This window comes from Triticum dicoccoides, unplaced genomic scaffold, assembly GCF_002162155.2.
Source record: "Triticum dicoccoides isolate Atlit2015 ecotype Zavitan unplaced genomic scaffold, WEW_v2.0 scaffold116908, whole genome shotgun sequence".
Classification (NCBI taxonomy): domain Eukaryota; kingdom Viridiplantae; phylum Streptophyta; class Magnoliopsida; order Poales; family Poaceae; genus Triticum; species Triticum dicoccoides.
In genome coordinates, this window is record NW_021181274.1 from 21,811 (window position 1) to 28,358 (window position 6,548).

Here is a 6,548-nt window from a genome sequence, read left to right on the forward strand (position 1 = left end):
GCTCCGCGAGATCGTCTGTTTCCGGATGATCATGTTGAGCTTCCAGGCTATGGAGGTGACTTCTACGAGGACTACTACGGATCGGTCTGAGTTAGTGGTAGTATCACTAGTTCGCACTAGCTGTGTCGTCTATCGTCATGCGTGACTTGTGGGATATGACCTAGTTTGTACTCTTCCGGAGGTGTAGAAAAATAATGTATAGGAGCTTGGGATGCCTCCGATGAGATGTAATCCTTTTCTCACCATAATAGTACTTTGTTTGGTCTTGTACTAAACCCTGTATGGTGTGTATGACGATGGAATAAAAGAAGCAGTTTCTGTTTTTACCATGTCATACGGATGATCATCTTGCATTCCGAGTTATTCCTTACATTTTGTATCCTATGTTGGAATTTTATCATCCTGACTAAATCATTGTCTTGTTTACCTAGGATGGTCAACACGCGCGCTAACCCTGCTTCTCAAGAGCAGGCCGAAGGCAGTGAAGTCAGGGATGCAAATGTGCCTCATCCTCCTTCACTAGCCGAGGTTATGATGGAAGCTGAGAGAAACAAGCGGGAGACCAACCGTTTGTTGGAGCGTATTGAACAGAACACAGCACACCATCAGAGGACTAACGTGGTGTCACTCAGTGATTTTATCAAATTGCATCCACCCACGTTCCACCACTCCATCGAGCCTCTCGACGCTGATGACTGGCTTCGCAGCATCTCTCACAAACTGCGTTCCGCGCTGGTAGCGGAGGCTGACAAGGTCACCTTTGCTGCATATCATCTTGAAGGCCCCGCCAGTCTATGGTGGGAGAATTATGGAGCTATGCGCCCAGCAGGCCATGTCACTACTTGGGCTGAATTCAGCGAGGCTTTCCGTGAACATCACATTCCGGAGGGTCTCATGGACCGTAAACGTGAGGAATTTTGCAGTTTCACCCAAGGCCGACTTTCTGTGGATGTTTACAGCAGGGAGTTTGGTAACCCCGCACGATATGCAACCGAGGAAGTTTCTACTGACGCCAAGAAGCAAGCAAGGTTCCGTAAGGGCCTTAGTCCTGAGCTTCGCCGTGACCTCCGTCTGCATGAGTGCACATCTTTTCAGAAACTTGTCAACAAAGCCATCAGTGCTGAAACTGGTCAGACTGACTATGACGCAACACGCAAGCATGGCCGTGATATGGGTTCCTCATCCGGTGCTGGTCCTCAGAAACGCCACGTGTGGGTACCCAACACCGCCCTGCCACCCAGGTTCACACCGAGGCCATCTTTCCAGGCGCCTCGCCCTGTTCAACAGACTGCACCGGCCAAGCCCTATGGGGGTCCAACTAACAATGCTCCTCCACGTACCAGTTCCGTGACTTGTTTCAAGTGTGGGGAATCTGGCCACTATATGCGTGAGTGTCCCCAGACCAACCCCAACCAGTCTGCTAAAGCTGTTGGCCGTGGCAAGCCGACAGGAAAAGTATTCCACGCCAAGCCGATCACCGCTTCACGTGGCCATGTCAACTGTATCTCTGCCGAAGAAGCTCAAGAGGATCCCAACGTCGTTCTCGGTACGCTTCTTGTTAATTGCCACCCGGCATCTGTTCTTTTCGATACAGGAGCCTCTCATTCTTTTATATCCGAAAATTATGCTCGTTTGCATAACGTTGCATTCTGTGACATGCCATCCACTATGGAAATTTCTACTCCTGGTTCTAGATGGCAGACCTCTAGGGTAAGTTATGGAAATGAAATCCAAGTCGACAGACTTGTTTTTCTTGCATCTTTGATAGCCCTTAAATCTTCAGATATTAATATCATTCTGGGTATGGACTGGATGTCAGCTCATCAAGCCAAAATTGATTGCTTCTCTAGGACTGTTCAACTCACCCATCCTTCGGGGAAGATAGTCAATGTCTTGACCCGATTAGCCAAGCGACAGTTATATTCTCTTAACGCCAGCCCTTTGCCAGACCTTGAGGACATTCCGGTAGTCCGTGACTTCCCGGATGTCTTCCCAGAGGAATTGCCGGGTGTTCCACCTGACAGGGATGTCGAGTTCGTAATAGACCTCATCCCAGGAACCGTTCCGATTGCTAGAAGACCTTATAAGATGGCACCCCTAGAACTAGCCGAGCTTAAGAAACAACTCGATGAGTCCTTGAAAAAGGGTTTCATCCGACCTAGCTCATCTCCGTGGGCTTGCCCCGTCCTATTCGTCAAGAAGAAGGATGGTACGGACCGGATGGTTGTAGATTACCGACCTGTCAATTTGGTCACAATCAAGAACAAATATCCGCTTCCCAGGATCAACGACCTGTACGATCAGCTCGCTGGATCCTCAGTCTTCTCCAAGATGGATTTGAGGTTGGGCTACCATCAAATCAAAATCAGAAACGGGGACATTCCTAAAACGGCCTTTGTTACTCGTTATGGCCAATACGAGTACACCGTCATGTCCTTCGGTTTAACCAACGCTCCAGCCACCTTCTCTCGGTTAATGAACTCAATCTTCATGGAGTATTTGGATAAATTCGTCGTAGTTTATCTCGATGATATACTCATCTACTCCAAGAATGAGGAAGAACATGCCGAACATCTAAGGCTAGTGTTGAAGAAACTTCGAGAGCATCGCCTTTATGCCAAATTTTCTAAATGTGAATTCTGGTTGTCAGAAGTGACCTATCTGGGTCATGTAATATCTGGTAAAGGTATTGCTGTTAACCCTGAGCGAGTTCAAGCCGTCCTTAATTGGACTCCACCTGAATCGGTCAAGCAAGTTCGGAGTTTTCTGGGCTTAGCGAGTTATTGTCGTCGCTTCGTCGAGAACTTCTCCAAAGTTGCTAAACCTCTAACCGAACTCCTCAAGAAAGATAAGAAGTTCGAGTGGACTCCACAATGTGAGCACAGTTTTCAGGAACTGAAAAGACGCCTGACTTCTGCTCCCGTACTGGTACCGCCAGACTTCTCCAAGGACTTTGTTATCTACTGCGACGCCTCGCGACAAGGACTAGGTTGCATTCTCATGCAAGATCGACACGTAATTGCCTACGCTTCACGGCAATTGCACCCACATGAGGAGAATTATCCTACTCATGATCTAGAGCTTGCAGCCGTAGTCTATGCACTTAAGATGTCACATCCCTAGCTTCAGGCATTGCTCTAGGTTAGCTTCATGTGTGCATCATGTCTATATTTTTGAAACTTGAATTGAGGAATATTGGAAGCCTCAAAACCCTAAATAAAAGAGGGGCAAGAAACCCTAGAAATCTTATTCATTGCTCCAAAAGGCTCTTCTTAAATGTTTGATAATTTTTGGTAAGGGTTCTGGTCCCAACCAAAATATTGAACATTTTTAAGGAATTATTTTTGGGACATTGAATTTAAATCATAGCTATTTGAATTGGACTTATATCTACTGTTAAATAAATATAGGTCCAATAATTCTGAAATATTCTTATGGAGCATTGTTTTAATTCTTTTAGCTCCTAAAAATATTGTCAGAAGCAAAATAAATTGAATTGGTTTCAAAACCAAATTCAAAACAAACCTGCAAAATAGAAAACAGAGTTAAAACAAAACAGAGAGAAAAAAATAAAAGGAGTAAAGCCTACCTGGTCTCACCCGTGCAGCCCACCAGCCGGCCCAGCTTCCCCCCCCCCTGGCCGGCCCAGCCCACCTCCTCCCCCCTTGTCCTCTTCTTCCTCTGCCAGTAGGCAGAGGCGAGGCGTGGCGCGCGCCGAAGAGCTCCGGCCACCTCCTGCTTCGCGCTGGAGGCCTCCCCCTTCGAGCCTATCCATGCGTGGAGACGCCACGCAGCCGCCCGGAGCCGTCCAGCCTCCCTCTCTTCCCCTGGACCCCGTTCCCTCCTCTGCTTCCCTCCCGCGCACACCACCGAGCGGAGCTCGCCGTCTTCGTCGCCGTAACCATGGCCACCAGCCCTCCCTCGCCCATCTAGCGTGCTTGAGAGCTCCATCACGACATCTTCGACCTCCCCACCAAGCCATGGAACTACGGACGCGCCACAACGTCGCCGGCATCGCCATTTCCATCGCCGGCTGCCGAGGATCTTCATCGTCAATTCACCACCATCGTCGCGTCCCCGAGCCGGCTAACCACCCCTACGGCACCGCTGTGAGCTCCCACGCCTCCCCTCCCTCTTTCCCCCTTCGATTGCGCCCTGTAGCCTCGATTCCACCGGAGCCGCGAGCTCGGCTCCGCCGGCGATGTCGCCGCCGTCGTTGCAGGTCACCGAACTCGCGTCCGAGCACGGCCTTGAGCTCGTGAGGCTCACAGGAAGCCCATGCGCAGCTCAGCTTGTCCAAAACCCCACCAGGGCCTCGCGCCCGTTACCACCCGAACTTCGGCGCCGCCGCGAGCTCCGTTCCGACGAGCCCCGGCGTTCCCGCAGCCTCCCACCTACCCCATCAGATGCGGGAGAGCCCGGGCTACGCCTCGGTGCCCTCAGCCGCCGCCTCCGTCGCCTTTAGCGCAAGTCCGGCGCGTTGCCGCCGCCATTTTGGTCGCCGCCGGCGTAAGTCCGGCGATGATGACGTGGGCATCATTAGCGGCTAACCCCCCCCCACACACACACTAACCAACCCCCTAGGTCACTGACAGCGGGCCCCACCCCTGGTCAAACCCCAGTCAGCGCTGGGTTTGACCGGGATAGCTCCTGTGTCACTGACGTGTGGACCCCACACGGCAGGTTTGACCGAGCCAGCCCAGTTGACCCTGCTGACGTCACTGTGACGTGGGACTGACGCAATAAACCATTTTCTGGATTTATTATAATTCAGGAAATTCCAGAAAATAGCTAAAACTTCAATAAATCATAGAAAATTAACCGTAACTCCAAATTAAATAATTTATATATGAAAAATTATCAGAAAAATTCAAGGAATCCATCTGTACCATTTTCATGCATGTTAGAACAACTTATAGCTGCTGTTTAGCACAAATCATATAAAGGGCATTTAAATATCCACATATGGAGTTTGAATTTGAATCTTGGATTCAAACCAACTCCATTTAATCTGGTTTTAGTTGCATTAGCCCAACACACATTCATTTTGCCATGTCATGATCATGCATCATATTGTGCATTGCATTGATTGTGTTCCTTTCTGTGTTGCCGGTATTTGTCCCCTCTCGATAGACGTGATACCGATGATGTGATCGATGACAGTGATGAAGACTCAATGTTATTGTCACATCCCTAGCTTCAGGCATTGCTCTAGGCTAGCTTCATGTTTGCATCATGTTTAAATTTTGCCTAAGATTGAAATGGGGATGTTCAAACCCTAGCATTAAATCAACTCAACTAGGGTGAATTAAAATCTTTTCAATAAACCCAAAAGTTTCCTAAGAAAAGTTCATGATTTCTGGTTAAGGTGGAAACCTCTGCCAAAAATGATGATTATATTCTTAGGTCATTTTTGGATTTTTGAATTAAATCTTATAGAATTTGCATTTGGGCAATTAAATGCTATATAATATTTTAAATGTCCAAATAATTCTGAACTTAAGTGGGGGCTGTTGGAAATATTACAAACAGATCCCACAATTATTTTCAGGGTTTTTGAAAATGCCTTAGCATTTTAATTAAGTTAAAACAAATGTCATAAATAGAAAACAGTAACTAAAATAGAAAACAGAGAGGGAAGAGAAACCTTACCTGGCGCCACCACCGGCCCAGCTCCCCCCAGCCGGCCCAGCCCACCTCCTCCTCCTTTGTCCTCTACCTCCTCTGCCAGGAGGACGAACAGAGGCGAGGCGTGGCGCTCGCCGACGCTGCCTCGGCCACCTCCTGCTTTCCCCCTAGCCACCTCCTGCTTCCTCTCGTTGCCCTGGACCCCGTCCGCGACGCCACGCACCCCCCCAGGCCTCTCACTCTCTCCCCGAGCTCCTCTCCTCCTCTGGCTCTCTCGCGCGCAGCCACCGAACACACCCGCCGCCGCCGACGAGCTCTCTCGTGGCCACCGGCCACCCCTAGCCTCTCCGACACACCCACGAGCTCCGCCTCGACCCCCTCCTTCCTCCCCACCGACCCACGGCCCTCCGGAAGCCCTGCAACGCCGCCACCATCGCTGTTCCGTCGCCGGCCACCGAAGCTCCCCTCTGTCGATTCGCCGGACCCCGTGCCTCCCCTGCCTCGCCAGCAGCACCAGAAGAACCGCGGTGAGCCCTCGACCCGATTCCCCCTCTCCCCGTGCCCCACCTCCCTCTCTAGCTAGCCCCACCACTTTGCCCGAGAATCTCTCGCCGCCGGCCATGGCGTGGCCGTGGCCACAGCCACCCCAGCTCGTATCCGAGCCCACTGACGTGCTCACCATGATCTCAGGAGTCCGTAGCACGCCCCAGCTCCTCCTGCCGTGCTCCCTAACCCCGACCCCGAGATTGCCCGAACTCCGGCAGCCGCAAAAGAGGTCGCCGCCGGCAGCTCCGGCCACCCCAGCCTCCGCCACCGCCACCGTTGGATGCGCCACTCCACCCTCTCCCCGTAGCTGCTTCCTGCGCGCCAAAAGAGCCCCTGTAGTTGGTTTCCGACGCGCACCACCGCGTCTGGCCTCG